The sequence below is a fragment of the Bos grunniens genome, chromosome 23 (assembly GCF_055505025.1).
Source record: "Bos grunniens cultivar Pamir isolate PY7600 chromosome 23, Bosgru_T2T1.0, whole genome shotgun sequence".
NCBI lineage: Eukaryota > Metazoa > Chordata > Mammalia > Artiodactyla > Bovidae > Bos > Bos grunniens.
The window spans coordinates 15,590,748-15,608,744 of NC_141187.1; the positions used below are offsets into that span (position 1 = coordinate 15,590,748).

General features: G+C 44.9%; 2 long non-coding RNA genes across 2 annotated transcripts; one reads left to right on the forward strand and one right to left on the reverse strand.

Annotated features, from left to right (window-relative positions):
• Nucleotides 1-651: 651 nt before the first annotated feature.
• Nucleotides 652-3,860, reverse strand: LOC147346755 (uncharacterized). The gene is made up of 2 exons (XR_015152712.1): nt 2,667-3,860; nt 652-1,198 (listed from the first exon to the last, which is right to left on the reverse strand). It is a non-coding gene; the product is annotated as an uncharacterized LOC147346755 (long non-coding RNA).
• Nucleotides 3,861-4,460: 600 nt separating this feature from the next.
• LOC147346756 (uncharacterized) lies at nt 4,461-7,179 on the forward strand. Its single transcript, XR_015152711.1, has 4 exons — nt 4,461-4,997; nt 5,205-5,861; nt 6,049-6,118; nt 6,566-7,179. It is a non-coding gene; the product is annotated as an uncharacterized LOC147346756 (long non-coding RNA).
• The last annotated feature ends 10,818 nt before the right edge of the window (nt 7,180-17,997 follow it).

Below are 17,997 nucleotides of genomic sequence, written 5' to 3' on the forward strand. Positions count from 1 at the left end.
TCCAGGGAACATAAAAACCACAGTCTATTTGGAAAATAACTTGGCAATTTTTACAACATAGACACATCATATGATCCAGTCATTCTATTCCTAGGTATTTATCCAAGAGAATGAAAGCATATGTCCTTACAAATTTTACACTAATGTTCAGAGCAGCTTTATTTGTTTTAACTAAACTGGAAACAACACAAGCGCTCATCATCAGCTGATAAATATTGATAGATAAACAAATTGTTGTACATATTTCCAATTTGATTCTGTTCTGCAATAAGAAGAAATGAACACTAAAACATGGATGAGTATCAAAACAATTATGCTAAATTAAAAAATCCAGATAATAAAAAACTGCATCCTTTATGATTCCATTTATATAAAATTCTATGAATGCCAAATAATCTACAGTGACAAAGCAGGTCAGTGGTTGCTTGAAGGAATGAGGGGTGAGAGAAATTACAAAGGGACACACACAAACTTGAGTTTAATTGCTCACTAACTTGACTGTAATGGTGATGATTTCCCTGGTGTTTATAATTGTCAGAACTTATCAAATTGTACTTAAATATATGCGATTTCTTCTGTTAATTATACCTCAATAAAACTGCTAAGAAAAGACTTTCAGATCGAAAAATATTTGTAATATGTCCTTCTGACTGGAATTGAAAAACAATCTTTTATTAAACAATTCTTAGGTGATTACAAAAATGCCAACAGGAAATAGAGAATTCTGGAAAAATAAAAGAATAATTAAAACACTAAATATCCTATCAAGACATATTTAACGCATAGATAAGAGGAAAATTCAGTCATAAACACATATATCGCTCAAAAGAGAAGAATAAAAATAATAATTACCCCTAAAAAGCCCAGAAAAAGAAAATAATAAAGCTAAATACATAAATAGCTCAGACAGACAAGAGGGCAGTAGTAAAGCTAACCAATAAATATAATCCCAGGGTGATTGACAAGTGTAGTTCAGTGGCTAAGACCCTGTGCTCTTGACACAGGGGGCCCAGGTTTGAACGAACCCTGACCAGGGAACTAGATCCCACACGTCTGCCACAATTAAGACCTTGTTTTTGTTGTTGAGTCACTAAGTCGTGTCTGAGTCTTTTTCAACCCCATGGACTGTAGCTTGCCAGGCTCCTCTGTCCATGGGATTCCCCAGGCAAGAATACTGGAGCAGGTTGCCATTTCCTACCTGGTGCAGCCAAATAAAGAAAATGAACACTAAAAAAAAAAAAAAGTGCCCCTTTCTACACATATATGCAAATGAACTGGGTGGAAAGAGTAGGGGATTGAGTAAAAATTCACTGATTATGCATTGTATATGGTTTGAAATTTAGAATCATGTTAATATTTTACATATTCAAAGAATAAAATTGAAACAACATGAGGGAAAAGATATTTACATCATCTCTAGGTATCTTCCAACAAATTACTTATTAGTTACAAAAGAAAAAAGTAACAACTTTACAATGGTTAAATCTGGCTTAAAAACATTTTGAAGTGATGAACATTAGCACTATCAATAATGGGACAAGCCAACATCATGGCCCTCTTCTGTATTTCACTGACAAAATTCACTTAAGCAGAGTTTCTGCCAAGAATACACTAACTGAATCCAATCCACATGTAATAAAATATAAAAGAAGAGGGAACTGTTTCAAATTGAAGACACTTGGAACAACTAAATGCAAATAGGCTGAATTGAATCCTGGGCTGGAAAACATAATTGGTGTAAAGGACACTGCTTGAATAATAGAGGAAATTAGAATATAAATTGTTGATTAAATACTAGTATTGTATAGATGGTAACTTTCCTGATTGTTAACAATACTGAGCTCATACAACAGAATTTCCTTATTGTTAGGAAAAAAATAATTATAAAGGAGTAAACAGGCATGATGAAATTACTCAATGAGAGAGAGAGAGACAGAATGATAAAGCAAATACAGCAAAATGTTAACCATGAATAGATCTAAGTATGTATAGACAGCAATTCATGTACTATCCTTGGGACTTTTCTATAAATTGGCAACTAAAACAAGATACATGTTAAATAATTGTATTCATACCACTCCTATAGCAACGATTCCCTTCTGTACCTTAAGTATCCCAATTTTTTAATTCCATAACACTTAAGTTCTAATATCAAATATATAGTTTGTGTATTATGAATCTCTCTCCATAAAAATACAAGTTCTCAGGGATAGGAATCTTTGCTATTGTGTACAATGAAGAAATCCTATTTCTACAACAATGTACCTAGCATTTCATAGAGGGAAGATAGATACTCTTGAATTAGAGAATAAATGTATAATTGGATAAAATTGGCTCTAAAGTCCAACAAGTCAAATCCTGGCTCTTAATGTTCCTTCATGCAACACGAACAGGTTACTGAACTTCCTCAGAACTTAGCTCCTAATAAGCACTTACTTCAAAGGAATATGGGGAAGATGACACCCACAAAAAATGAGAAGTAGGAACTCCAAAAGTTTGTTTTCCACAAAGGCAATGAATGAACTGGCAAAAACTGATGAGAATCAACTTTTTTCAGAACTCTGGAATCAAATCAAAATTTACCACAAGCAGGGAAATAATTAAATAATTAAGGTGAAAAAACCAGATAAGTCTAGATAAGACAGCTTTGAGACATTTTAACTTACCATGGTACAATACCATCTCCTGCTTCCCAGCTTGCAGTGGCCTGAAGACAATGGCTGGCATTCCCAGTGTGTACCTGGTAACCAGAGGGAGCAGAACAGGCCTTATTCGCAAATGTGGTTTTTGTTTTAACCTACCTGGTGGTTCCTTGAAGAACTGTCTTAAATGGCTTGCTTATTTTCACCTAAGAACATTCCCAGGGTTGAAGCAGCTACCTAGGAAAACTTTGCTCAAAACATTTAAAGGCAAATGTATGTATGCATACATACATACATGCATACTTACATAGTTGCTTCTGGAAACTGGGAATAATAGTTGGGGAAAACAATAACCTGAAAGCTTGGAAGGAAAGGCTAGGGAAGGAGATGCTTTGGGGAATAAGGATTTTGAAAAGCTGTCACCTCTTTCTGGGAATCTAGAAGTCCATGCCCACATTCACGGCTGGACACATGCTCAGAAAAGACCTGAGAAGGCCCTAGGCTCTTACCTCTGGCTGACTTCAGGCTCTGCAGGAGCAAGGAGTGAAGGCTTAGGCCAAGTTGTAATCTGCTTGGCCAAGTGCTGAATGCATGTACACACACACGCACACGCACAGTCCATCTGCAAAGACTGGGATGTTTTTTTTTTCTTTTAGTTCTAAGGGCATAAGGAAATTTCTCTTGAATCACTGTGTGTGTGCTTAGTCGCTCAGTCATGTTTGACTCTTTGCGACCCCATGGACTGTAGCCTGACAAGCTCTTCTGTCCATGGTGATTCTCCAGGTAAGAATACTGGAGTGCATTGCCAGGTCCTCCTCCAGGGGATCGTCCCAACCCAGGGATCGAACCCAGGTCTCCTGCATTGCAGGTGGATTCTTTACCGTCTGAGCCACCAGGGAAGCTGGTGGCTGACCATTAATCGAACAGAACAGACTTTAATGACCATATATGACAAAGGATACAAACTTTACAAAACTAGTGCAGAAAAGTCACAAAACAAAAAGCAAGGGAAATGCAAATCAAAACCACAATGAGATGCCCACTCCATGCTTACTTAGATGGCTATAACTTTTTAAAATAAAAAGTGATGAGGATGCAGAGAAACTGGAACCCTTGTACACTGCTGGTAAGGCTATAAAATGGTACATCAACTGCATGATGGCAGCTCCTCAAAAGTTAAACAGTTAGGACCCAGTAGTTCCACTCCTTGGTATACATCTGAAAGAAGTGAAAACAATAGGTTCAAACAAAAAACATGTACACGAATGTTACAGCAAAACTATTCATCACCAAAAGGTGGAAGCAATCCAAAATGTCCATCAACATGAAACAGATAAATGTAATATGGTATATCTGTGCAGGGGAATATTATTTAGCCTTAAACAGAAGGAAGTAGTGATACATGCTACAACATGGATAAATCTTGAAAATACTATGCTAAGTATTAATAATAATTTAAAAAGCCAGACACAAAGTTATGTACCTTGTGATTTCACTTACATAGAAAGTCTAGAATAGCCAAATCCATTAAAGTAGAAAGCTGATGCGAGGTTGCCAGAGGCTAACAGGAGGTGAGAATGGGGATGAACTGCTTAATGTGTGTGGAATTCCTGGAGGTGGAGATGTATAAAAAATGTCCTGGAATTATTAATAAGTAGTGGGAATGATTGGACAGTACTGTGAATGTACTATAAGCCACTGAATCATACACTTAAAAAATGGTTAAAATGATAAACCTTATGTTATGTGAATTCTATTTCAATTTTTTTAATGGGATCTCAGTTCCCCCACCAGGGCTGAACCCTGACCTCTGCAGTTAAAGCATGGAATCCTAACCACTAGACTACTAGAGAACTCCTTATTTCAATTTTTAAATAATTAATATGAGATGCTCAAATACAATGATCTATTTTGAACTTTTCAGGACTGAGTCTTTCAAAATAAGTGCCCAATAAAAACGGTCTCCTGCACTGCAGGAAGATTCTTCACCGTCTGAGCCACCAGGGAAGCCCCAAATAGTAACACATGGGCCTCTTCTCTAGGAAGTCAGAGGCCTCCTCATCTGCTCAGCAACCCTCTCCCATTGGCTTGAAACCATGACTCTGATTAAGGACCCGGGTTCCCCAGGTCCTGCTGCAGGGATACAAGGAGGCAGAGGATAATGGCAACTAGTCCTAGAAGACTCTGGGTCCCCAAAGCTGGCTGAGACTGGTTAAAGCTTCGTTTATTGTGACAGGGCCTTGATTGGTGGGAGGAGGTCGAAAGTTGTCATTAGCAGGATCTGAACGCCACCTCTGCCCCTAACCCTCACGAGGCCTCAACCTCAGGGCCTTCTGGATGGTGCTTTTCTCTGAGGTAAAATAGAAGTGAGGACTCTGGGATCAGAGGCACCACATCATCATCAGTGTGGTTTGCTGGTCTGCTAACTATAAAGCGCGGGCCACTGCTCTCAGAGGCCAGACTGTAGCTTATCTATATCCTGGAAGGTTCTGGGGGCTCACAGTCCCTCTCCTACCTCCCCTTCTGCTGCCCTCACCCCACACCTCCACCTCCTTCCCACAGTGCTTGGCTCATCCAAGACACAGACGTTTCCCAGAAGCCCCCAAACTACACGGAGTCCAGCAGGTTTCTTTCCTTACACTCTTGCCTTGGGACAGCTGGTCTGAAGTGAAGTTGCCCAGTCGTGTCCGACTCTTTGAGACCCCGTGGACAGTAGCCTGCCAGGCTCCTCCGTCCATGGAATTTTCCAGGCAAGGATACTGGAGTGGGTTGCCATTTCCTCCTTCAGGGGCTCTTCCCTACCCAGGGATCGAACCCGGGTCTCCTGCACTGCAGGCAGACTCTACCGCATGAGCAGCTAGGGAAATTCCTCAGAGGCTGTGGAACGTTCTGGCAGGGGCAGAGCCCCTCCCCCGCACTGCCTCCTACACAACAGCGGGGCGGAAGGAGCAGAGAGGGAGGGAGGCCTCTGATTGGAGGAGGCTTGGTGAGAGGGCGGGGCGGTGGGCGTGTCCAACGGCCCCTGAAGAAGTCGTTGGGATCCGTTAAGTTCCAGCGGCACTTCGCTCATTTTTCTCTAAGATGGCATGAAGCTGACTTAGTTGGAGAACGGGCTTATGGGGATCTCCCCTTTCAGGAAGATGAGAACTGCTATAAGGATTCAGGAAAACCCCTGAGGCCCAGGATGTGGAGAACTGAGCGCCCCGTCCCTCACCGCCGGTTGGTTGTAGACGTTGTGGAGGGAGGGGTGCAAGGGGTTTTGTGCTCCCGGTCCCGCCAGGAGATGGGCGGTGGTTGGAGATGGGCCCCCAAGTCCTTCACAAGCCCCTTCCCCCTCGCCTCGGGGCTCATCCGAGCATTTCTCCGCTCTTTTCTCCCTTTACCTCTGTGTCTCTCTTGTGGGAAGATTCCATTCTTCCATCCCAAGGAGGAGAGCCACTCGAATGTCCTGAAAGACACTGGGACTCCGAGGACAGGTATGTGCCGGCCCATCGCTGTGCGCCCCGGGCTTTTCCCCGGCCTCCCTTTCCCGGTTTGCGGGTATCTTTCCTAACTTCTTAGTCTCATCTATCATCTCCCTCTCTGCTGTGATTGGTGAAGGGTTGGGGTGGATGAACTGGAGATCTGGGAGTTGAGGGGTGGGAGGTCCGGGATCAGTTTCAAGTCCAAAGATGCCCCTACGAGCTCTGTGTGATCGTGGGAAATTTACTGACCCTTTCATGAGTGTGTGTTCTCACCTGGAAAGTGACAAAAATCATAATGCTCATTGAATCACCGTGAGAGCTGGAGTGTTATGTCAGTGTCTTTGAAATACAGATGTGCTGCAAATTCCTTATTGGGGTTTTAACTCTGTTCTTCCTGCTGCCCTCCCCGCAGCTGCTGTCTTTTCTATGTACGAGGTTTCTGCCTTTTTCCTCCCACAGGATGGGTCAGTCAAGCCATAACAGAGCATGGAGCCAGTTCCTTTGTCCACCCTGTCATCTTCTAGGAACTAGGAAGCACCCTTCCTGCGTCCCTGCCCCAGTGGACTTCCCCAGTTCTTCCTTCCCAGCCGTTGCTGTGGCATTAGCCATCTGGAAAAAGAGCTGCTGGTAGGACCTGGGACTTTTGTTCACACCCATAAGCCTTCCCTCCAGATATCCAGTACTTTGCCTTCAGGAAGGAGACTTGAACTTCAGGCAACCGGAGAAAACCAAACCTTCAAGGGCTTTGGTTCCCTCCAAGGCCAAGGTTCCCAAGATCCTTGGTTAAGAGGTCTGGGCCACTGCCGTCCCGTCTTCACTCTTCTTTTCCGTTTGTCCCATAGTTCTGCTATAACCCCAAAGCTTTTCTGTTTACCATCAACATGGAAACTTGACTCTTCATATAGGTATATTTTCCCTCTTTTGTGCATCATCTTGTTCCCAAAAACTGCCTTTTCATGAAGGAGGCTTGTGGGACTCAAGGGGCCTGGCCAGTCACCCAGCCTCCCCCGAAGCCTCAGACCACTGGTAATGTGGAGAAGTTTAATAAAGATGTCATTACTTCTTGACTTGTAGCTTGTGTTCAGTGTGCTGATTCAGAAGTGAAGACTCATAGGGATCCTTTTTATCCTTCCCACTTAAACCAGGTGGAAGGTGTTTGCATCCCCAGGGAAATGAGCAATGCGAGGTGGGTGGAGGGGATGTTATAATGGGCACCCCAGCCTGCCCACCCCTGCCTTTGAATAAAACTCATCACTGTCTCCTCTAGGGACGTGGAATTACCTGGTTTACTAGACACCTGGCAGAGTTTTCTGAGTATTTGCATTGTAATAGGGCAGGAACTAAAAGGGAACAAATTTATCCACCAGAAAGTCAGGTCAGAGGAAGCAGGTAAACAGTGATTCATATTAAGGCCCTAGAATTTTATTAGTTGCTATTTTTATAACTTTGCTCTTTTAGTCCTTGATGGAGGATAAATGGAGAATTGTAAAGGAACAAATTGGTGGTGGGAAAAGGGTGGAGGAGGGGGTCTTTGTCCTCATGCGAGCAGGGATGGAAGAGCGCCTGTGATGTGCACCTGGGAGGTGTGGGCCCCATCCCTGGACCCCGCAGGTGGGAGCGGCAGTCCTGGTCCACAAGCGTCTGCTTCCTGGGGCCTCAGAGCTTGCCCAGTGCCTCTGCCTTTCTCCCATGCCTATCTTCCCTGTGTACCATGGATACCAGAACTGATGCGGCAAGAGAACAGACCTCCCTAAGACTTTCCATCTGGGGCCCTGGTTCTGTGTTTTTCTATGTCAGTGATGATCACAGAATACTCCTGGAGTTGTCTTCTGTAATGGCTCTGGCCACCTTTTAAAGAGGAGGAATGGTGGAGTCTGGATAAACCTGGAGCTCCTTGAAGCACAGAGTATGCTTCATCTGTCTGTTCCTTGGTGCACTTAGGAATGAAAGGTATGGACCTGTGTATAATCACGCCACCCAGTGGGAATACTGGTGAGTGGAGGAGGGCTTCTTTGGAAACCTCCGATCTTTCCAGCCTTTAGACTCTGGGCCTAATATGCATATAATAGTTCAGTCACTCAGTCATGTCCAACTCTTTGTGACCCCATGGACTGCAGCGCACCAGGCCTCCCTGTCCATCACCAACTCCCAGAGTCTACTCATTTATGTTCATTGAGTCAGTGATGCCACCCAACCATCTCATCCTCTGTTGTCCCCTTCTCCATCAAGGCTATGGTTTTTCCAGTAGTCATGTGTGGATGTGAGAGTTGGACTGTGAAGAAAGCTGAGCGCTGAAGAATTGATGCTTTTGAACTGTGATGTTGGAGAAGACTCTTGAGAGTCCCTTGGACTGCAAAGAGATCCAACCAGTCCATCCTAAAGGAGATCAGTCCTGGGTGTTCATTAGAAGGACTGATGTTGAAGCTGAGACTCCAATACTTTGGCCACCTGATGCAAAGACCTGACTCATTGGAAAAGACCCTGATGTTGGGAAAGATAATAATCACTAGTGGCCTGAAATCTATAACAGTATTACCATTGATCCAATCATCATGGATCTGCTGCTGCTAAGTTGCTTCAGTCGTGTCCGACTCTGTGTCACCCCATAGACGGCAGCTCACCAGGCTCCCCTGTCCCTGGGATTCTCCAGGCAAGAACACTGGAGTGGGTTGCCATTTCCTTCTCCAATGCACGAAAGTGAAAAGTGAAAGAAGTCGCTCAGTCGTGTCCAACTTGTAGCGACCCCGTGGGCTGCAGCCTACCAGGCTCCTCCGTCCATGGGATTTTCCAGGCAAGAGTAGTGGAGTGGGTTGCCATTGCCTTCTCCAGCATCATGAATCTGTAACTTCTCAAATCCTATGGGTTATTTGTGCTGTAGAGAGCTCTGTGATTTGGAGGTAGAGAGATACTGTGGCCATTTTACAGATGAGCATTTCTGAAATGGGAAAAAGACCCAACTCCTTTGAAGGGAGGGGTGTGCAGTGCGCTTGCCTAATTGCTCTATATTACTTCTCCCCTCTTTCCAATCCTTACACTTTAGAAAGTGAAAACAAAAAACGCAAACAGTGACATGGGGTTTATTTAGTGCTTAGTTTTTCAGGACAAAGTGTGACTCAAGAAGCAAGGGAGAGGCACAGAGAAGTCACTAGATACTTGCTTAGTGCATCTCTCCATGTCTTCTACTTTTTAATGTCAGAATCCCTCTTCATTGCTCAACTTCCAGAAAATTCACTGAAATTCTAATGTCGTTAGCTGTTGCATAGGTTACTTTGGGGGCAACTGCAGTTATTGAGTGATTAAATCTCCAGCCCTCTCCCTAACTAGTTGTATGACCTACAGCCAGTCATTAACATCTCTGTGTCTGTTTTCTCAGAAAATGGATGATCTAACCCCTAGGTCACCAGGATGGGTGAAGACTATGAGGAACAATACATGAAGTATATGAGATGCTTACCACACTGTTTGGTAAATAACGCTAGTTCCCTCTCTCCTGCTTGGACAATCCTTTGTATTCTGAAAAGAACTAGCCTATTTAGGGTGTATCACAACCAAAAGGAAGGCAGTCCCAAGTCCTCCCTCCCCAAGCTGGTTCAAGGCCAACCCAGATTCCATAAACCTTTCTGAAAGATTTCCATCTTTCTGTGCAGCAGCCGTCTTCCCAGAAACTGGCTGTGGCAGGTCAGTGCATTCTGGAACAATCTGAAAGGCCTGGGGCTCATCACCTTCCATCATTCTCTACTCATCTAGTCTCCAGCCATCCCCTCGTGGAGACCTGGAAGAGGCAAGTGGATTTGATGGTGCAGCTGTGCCCCAAAGTCTCCAGTAGCATGGAGAAGCCAACCCTTTCTTCCTTCAGTAGACCTTGAAATGCAGATGCAGACATAGCCACGATTTAATGACAACCCACTCCAGTATTCTTGCCTGGAAAATCCTATGGACTGAAGATCCTGCAGGCTCCTCAGTCCATGGGGTCGCAAAAAGTCGGACATGACTGACCGACTTCACTTTCACTCTCTTACTACATGGGTCAAGAATCTTTGCCAGACTGGTTCCTTTGAGAAATCAGAGCCTCAAAGCTTACAATCATTCAAATCCTAAAAACAACCAACTCCTTGGTGGGCCCTGCTAGCCTCCTGGCTTCACTAGGTAGAGGGCCCTCAAGGGTACTCCTTGTGGAGTGCACCCCAGCTCCTTCCCCCTCTTCTAGATGAGGACGGTGGATGGACTGGATCCACACCTTGGACCTGCACAGCTGTCCTCCCAACTACTCTTCTGATCCTGCCCTGTATTCCTGTCCTGCTCATCCTTGCTTGGACCCCTCTCACATCCATTCTTTTTTGCTTATCCCAAGATGGATTAGAGTCTATGACCCCTCTCCATCTGGGCTGTCCCCAGAGGGCCAAGCCTCATATCCACATAGAATTCCTGCAGAGCTGCCCTTCTCAGCCCCATCTCTCAACTTCCTAGGGTCCTGTAGCCTTTGCCTGCCTCTCCAAGACCTGCCTGTGTGGTTGTCTTTCCTACCTCTGGCTGCCTGCCTTCCTGTTGTGGCAGCCAGCACTGTGATGGCTGAGTGTCGGGGGTATCATGTGAAGGGAACTCCAATTGTGGGGTCAGAAAATTTAGTTTGAGACCCACTCTGCTTCATAAGCTCTATAAGAACTTGGGGGGAAATGGGCAACTTTCATCCTCAGTTTGGAGAATCTGTAAAGTGGGGAAAGCAGTAATGTATAAGTTGGAGTTTTTAGGTAAGGAATGGAAGGAATGGTAATCCATGTGAAAGAATTCGTTTTTTGATAGTGAGATGCCACACAGGCTCTCTACCTCTGCTGCTGACTTTATGTATCATAAGTGTCTCTAGTTACATTTCATCCTCCACCATTCTGCAGACAAAGTTGGATGTGGGGAAGGAACACTGGTTGACCACCCCTAGAATTGGATACTCTTTAATTATAATTTTATTTATTTTTCCCCTAATTATAATTTTATTGATCTTTTCTTAATATTGTATTATCCATGTTATATAGGTTACTTCAACATGTTATGAACCCCATGATACATTGAAAGTATTATTATTTTAAACAGCAAACAGTCTTTTAAAGAGTATGAAATGAAAATTTTGGAATTTTGAAATTTTACCATTTATACCATATCAGAACATCAAATTCCTTGGAATAAACCTAACAGAAGATATACAAGCCCTTTATGCAGAAAGTGGGGAAAATATTGGGGGAAATTACAGAGACCTAAATTAGTGGAGTGAGACACCATGTTTGAGTTATGAGTCAATATTGCAACGATGGCAGGTCACTGGATCTGGTCTTCAGGTTCAGTGCAATGCCAATCAAAATCTCAAATGTGTAGAAGTGTATGTGTGAGTGTGTGTGTGTGTGTGATTTTAAAATCTTAGCCAAGGCACCTGAAAAAGAACATGGCTCACCAAAGAAGCCATGGTGTGAGTGAGTGCTCAGTCGTGTGCAACTCTTTACAACTCCACGGACTATAGCCCACGAGGCTCCTCTGTCCATGGGGTTTTTTCCAGGCAAGAATACTGGAGTGGGTTGCCATTTATTCCTCCTGGGTAGACTTGGATACTCTTGCCTAGGCCCGCTCTGTCTTGTATTTTACTCCAAACCAAAGATGGAGGCAGCTCAGGCAAGGGGATTTTATCATGCCTGGCACAGACCCCATTTTCCCATAAATCTCACGGAGGACAGAAGGCCCTAGAATTCAACAGAAAAGTCCCAGGGAAAGTCCCAGCCTCTGCTTCCCTAGCAGGGCAGGGCTGAATTAACCTACAGCCGTTTGAAGGATTCCTCAGAAGGTAGAATCTCAACAGAAGGCTTAAAAGTGTGAAGATACAGGAAGAATGAGGCCCCTTGATTGCTGTTGCGATACTCCCCGCCTCCTCCCAGACCTCTAGGGTGACTCACAGTTGTCTCCATTTATTTTTTGACATGGAAGCCAAGCTCTTGGTCTTGTGGGGGTCACTGATCCCCAGTATCGTGTCCCGTTGCCCTTCCTGAAGCAACTGTGTGCTGGCAGCTCTCGCAAGGGACCTCTCCAGCTGTGCACACTCCAGCCAGCCCCCTCTACCTCCAGAGTGGGTGAAATGTTTCTCTAACATTCTTTCTTCATTCAAGCTTGGACTAGTGTGATGTTTCAGAAGTAAAAACCAAACTGGGAGCCAATTATGATCTTTCCACCTCAAGCAGATATATGTTTTTGCTACAGGAAACCTGGATGTTAAGGAGAGGCAGAGAGGGCTGGGGAGAGGGCTGCCTGGGGTCATCCCATCACCCCTTGGGAGTACTCATCACCTGACTCCAAAGGGGACCCTCTGGCCCCTCTACTTTCTTGAACAGAGCCAGCCTCTCCCTGTTTACCTGGCACCTGACAGCGTCTTCCTGTAAGTATTTACCTTGTAGAAGGGTCTTTTCACCCAAAGGAATAAGGAAAAGCCAGTGGGAGGTTTTTAGTGGCAGCACTTGTCATTCCAGAGCCCCGATGGTTTGATTTTCATCATCATGTCAGACCTGGGACAAGGGTGAAGGGGGAGCAGGGATTGGGGAATCGATGAGTGGGGGAACCTATGGAAGAGGTCTGGAATCTTCCAGGTCCTTCTAACTGCTGGGACAGTGGAGCTCAGAAATTAAAGGAACATCAGGGACTGCAGAGGCTACCATGTACTTTCTGCTCCTTTCCTGCCTCCTTCCTTCTCTCAATGGCATGACCAGGGTTGATTCAGCAAGGAAACAACAGCTCCTCCCCGCCACTGACTGCACCCAGGGGAGATTCTCCCTGCAGGACTGTGGCTCTATAGCTGTTTCCTACCATTGCTGGGCCACAGCAGTCTCTGCGAGCTACTTTCTCTCTGGGCTCTGGATTTCTTGGGAAGGAAGGAATGATGGCTCTGCAAGGGCCCACCAGGAAGCACTGGTCTGACTGGAGTACAGGGAGCTGCTCCTTGTCTGGGCTGAATTCTGAAATTCATCATGCGTGAGCTTACTGGTAATAAGATTACTAATAGTTTTCCTGGATATTGAACAGGTGATTCTAATGCCCATTGAGGGAGGCTAGCGTGGATGACCCCTAATAGCTCTGTGAGCCCTGAGATTCTGTGAGCCTGAGATCCCTAATATTATTGCTAATATGCTGTAAATTATAATAATGTTTTCAATGATGCATATCATTAATAATAATGACCGTTATCACTCTGCCTTTCCCAACCTGAAGTGTGATCTATATAAATGGTAACTCCTCAGGCGTACTTACCAGAGATGATACTTACCACTGTTACTTTATAAGAAAGAAAACTCAGGCCAAAAAACAGACTCTGAAACCAGCTTCTCACGCTGGATGCCCCTCCTCCTCGAGGAGCAGGTGCTCCTGCCTCAGGCTATTCAGGACCCTCCAGTTCTTCGCAGCTGTCCATCTGCCCTCTTCCAGGCCTCCTCCCAGCCACCTCAGAAGCTCCTGGGATTGCCACAGTTGTTATCCTTCTGCCCCTGCTTGTCTGGTACAGGATTCTAGTCCTGCCTGGGTCCCTTTGACCCAAAGCTGGTCACGTCACCATGCTGGTCCCTTTGAAACTTAAAATCTAGTGAATTCTTCCAGTCAGAGGTGCCGTGTGGGCTTGAGGCCAATCCATCCACCCATACGTCTCCTCCTGGGTAGTAGATCTATAGGTTATCTTTAAGGAGTGAAAATAGGCCATCTCTGTAAAACCAGAGACCTGGAAACCAGCTTAACCCTGCCCCTTGGGGAAGTGTGCCCCTCCAGTGTGTGCCCCGTGTCCTTCACTTTTATTTTGATTTCTCTCCACGCTAGAGAGTGCTCAGCATGCAGTAGGTCCGCAGATGCTTGCTGAAAGCACCTAGTGCTGATTGCTCCAACTCTCTCACTTTTTCTTCTGGTTCATTTTCTCAAGTTCAAGGTTCACATACCAAGATTCAAGCTCCGACCTAAAACCCAGCAAGCTCTGCATCTCTAATGGTCTCTGCAGTTCTGTAGGTAACTTCAGTGTAAATCAATTTATTGAATGTTTACCCAGCTCTGCCACTCACTAGCTGTGTGACCTTGGGCAAGTTATTTAACCCCTCTCTACCTTAGCTTCCCCAGTGGGGATGATAATAGTAACCCACTTGACTGGATTGTTTTGATGACAAATTGAGACAATCTATAGGAAGCTCTTAGAACAGTGCACAGCACGTAGGAAATTCAATGAATGTCAGCTATTATCAATGTAATCTTGCAGTTCAACGTCAACTTGGAAAATACCAAGCTTGTGTCAACCTATGAATGGATGAGAACTTTCCCATAATTAGGGTAGTTAAGGCAACCAGCCAATCCCTGGTAGACAGGCAGAATATTATCCTCGAGAGATCCCCCAAGGAATGTGTGGAAAGGGTATGATAGGAAACCCAGGAGGGTAACATTCAAGATTACTGGATGTAACTGAAGGCTTAATTCTCTTCTTCTTGGCAATATTCCTTCTCAAATGGTGAACAAGATACTTGCTTGTTACCAGGACATGCCAAGTCAGAGATGGAGGGGACAGGTGTGGGGCTCTGAGGTTTTGTCTCATGGGAAAGTGGGATTGGCCACAGAAAGGTCAGCTGATACATGTAACCATGGTTTGGGGAACCAAGGACACCTCAGATACAGCACTGGGGATTCAAAGGAAAGACATTCACCCAGGAAAGACATATAAATGCTGGATTTATATCACTGCTGGATGTGCCAGAAAGCACCAATGAACACATGTTACAGAGGAGGTGACAGAAGAAGAGGGGGTGTGCTCATCATCACCCCCAGATGGGCAGTCTGGATGGAGGGGCCCAGGGCCGTGGGAGGTTGGTCAGTAGGCTGACTGGCTGTGGACCAGACAGGCTTGGGGATCCCATGGAGATGGGTGAAATTCCAGATTCACCCTCTCATCAACAGGAAGCCAGGTAAGTAACTGCAGGCTTCACTGACATCCCAGGAAGGGCCTGGATAGTGAGATCTTCCTCAGCGCAGCCCCAGAGAGACTCCAGCACTCAGTGGTGGAGAGAATGCTGGCTGTGCTTCACCAGGAGTACACTCAACTGTTGGCTAAAAGGATCAGAAGATCCTTATCCCAACAAAGCAGAACAATAACCAGACTAGAGCCTGCAATCTGGGTCCATTTCCCCGGAGTCAGTGAGCAGAAGAAAGATGTCAAACATTGTCCCAAATAAGATCATGGGACAAGACCGCTGCACTTGTCCGAAGACACTGGATGGCCCTTCTGGGGATCACAGGATAGCTGGAGAGGGAAAGGTCAGCTTCCCTCTTTGGTCTGTTGGGAAACGTATTAATTTCCCTCTGCTAGAGGCTGCAGGGAAGGGAAACCTATGAGCCTTGTAAACATTCACTGCTGTGAGCTTGGGAACTTGAAATAAGAAAATGAAAGCTGAGAATCTAAGATCTTTGGTTTAAAGGCTGAAAACACAAATAGATATTTTTAGACTGAGAAGGGGGTAGTGTTCCTTTGAGATGTTTGCGGAGCAATCCATGTAGGGGTCTGATTTTATTATTCAAAGGTAGAAACCTCAGTTGTTTACCTGTGAGAAGCCTTCTTTTCACAGCAAACTTTTCCTGCCGCCAACTGCATCACACAGGTCTGGGGAATCTAAGCGTGATGTGCAAAACTATGTGTTCAGATTTTGCCTGCTCTTTATCAACAGTCTTTTTTTTCGGATGCATGCATGCTTACTCGCTCAGTCATGTCCGACTCTTGGCAACCCCATGGACTATAGCCCACCTGGCTCCTCTGTCCATGGAATTCTTCAGACAAGAATACTTGACTGAATAGCCATTCCCCTCCCAAGGGATTTTCCCTACCCAGGAATCAAACCTGGGTTTCCTGCATTGCAGGCAAATTCTTTACCGTCTGAGCCACCAGGGAAGCCCTTTCGTTTGGATAACTGTGTCTATTTCACCAGCAGCAGTTTGCAGAAATCCCCATTGCTGCAAAAACAGAGGAAGCCCCACCCAGTTTACTGAAGCCCTGAGACCTTTACTACAAACACTGAGAACAGACAACAGAAGACACAGAAGTACTCAGCCTGTATTTACAAAAAATCGATACCCACAGACTCTGGGAGAAAAGTTACTACCCATGTGGGAAGGGGGACATCTGAGACAGTGACCTTCCTCTTACCTGGTTAGAAATGATATCACTTAAAAAAAAAAAAAGCAAGTCTAAGTTCTTTTGGAATTTTAGTGCTGTAATCATGGCAAAATAAAAATCTCCTTTGAGGAGAATCTGTGGACTGTATCAATTTGTTGACTGAACTTGGGGGAGAGGGTTGAAGTCTTGCCAGAAAGATTAATAATTCAGACAGGCTCAGAGTGTATCAGCCACCTCTCTTCTGCAAGAGATCAGAGAGCTAAAGCCTTCTGTCTATCAGGAAAGAGGATCTGGTAGGCAAACACCTCTTCAGTTAGAGGTTTTTGAATTAGGAAGAGACAGGAAGATGGGTTTGGTCTTTGGAGTGCGCTATTGTGAGGTTTTCTGTCTCTAGGAGACAAAGGTATAGGCTTTCAGGGCAGAGAGGACCAGATGAGGCTGGAGGTGGAAAACTATTAAACAAGGGACCTCTAGAGGTCACCAGGCCAGGAGGAGGAATGGTAAGGTCTGGGCAGGACCATCTGAAGCCTGGGTGGATTTTCCTGGCCAGAGTAGGAATGTATACAAGCCAAAAAAGGCCAAAAAGACTAACATGGGGTCAGAAGAAGTCACTTAACCAAGAGGACCTTGAGTCAACATTCTGAGAATTTTAGTCCTTGAGACCAAACCAAGGGCTTTCAGATCAGACTATAAATTTGACTACTTCAGCCAGGACAAAATACTGTCTGAAGCTAATGAGTTGAAGGGAGGAAGAAAGAGTGGGGGAGGTAGTGTGATGTCATGGGAAGAGCTAAGGGTTTGCAGCCAGACTTACTGTGTGACCTTGTGCAAGTTACTTAACCCCGCTGAGCCTCAGCCCTTCATCTGAAAGACTGGCATAATAGTATTTACCTTGAGAGGCTGCCGTGAGGGTTTAGTGATATGTGCAGCTGAAGCAGCAGCACAGGACCTAGAACTGTAGGAGCTCAGTAACTGTTAGCTTCCTTCCCCTTCCAGAAACTGAGCTTGCAAGTCAGTGGCTGTACATGTAGAGCTGGCTATATGAGCTCCGTGCAGTTCTCAAGCCCTTTAAAGCCAGTTAGTCTGAACTGAGATGTGCCGTGTGAAACACACATCAGATTCCCGACACCATGTACAGAAAAAGGGTACAATATCTTATTAATAATTCTGTAGTGATTATATGTTGAAATAAAAATAGTTTTAATATATTGGGTTAAATAAACTATATATTAACTTCACCTGGTTCTCTATACTTGATTTAATGGCCTTCTAGAAAATTTAAAATTACAGGGCAGCACAGACTTTATACCTCTTAGACAGTGCTGACCTAGACACTAGAGGAAGATAGGGTTGGGAAGCTGTGTTCCAGAAGCTCATTTGTTTCTCTACCGTGGGTCTGTGCTTTGGTTTGTTGTCTTGCGTGCATGTATGCTCAGTCACTTCAGTTGCAGACTCTTTGTGGCCCTGTGGACTGTAGCCCGCCAGGCTCCTCTGTCCATGGGGATTCTCCTGGCAAGAATACTAGAGTGGGTTGCCATGCCCTCTTCCAGGAGATCTTCCCGACCCAGGGATCAAACCTGAGTCTCTTGTGTCTCCTGCATTGGCCGGCGGGTTCTTTACCCCTAGCTCCACCTTGTTTTCCTGCTTCCCATGTATACCTGTGGCAGATTCATTTTGATATTTGACAAAACCAATACAATATTGTAAAGTTTAAAAATAAAATAAAATTTAAAAA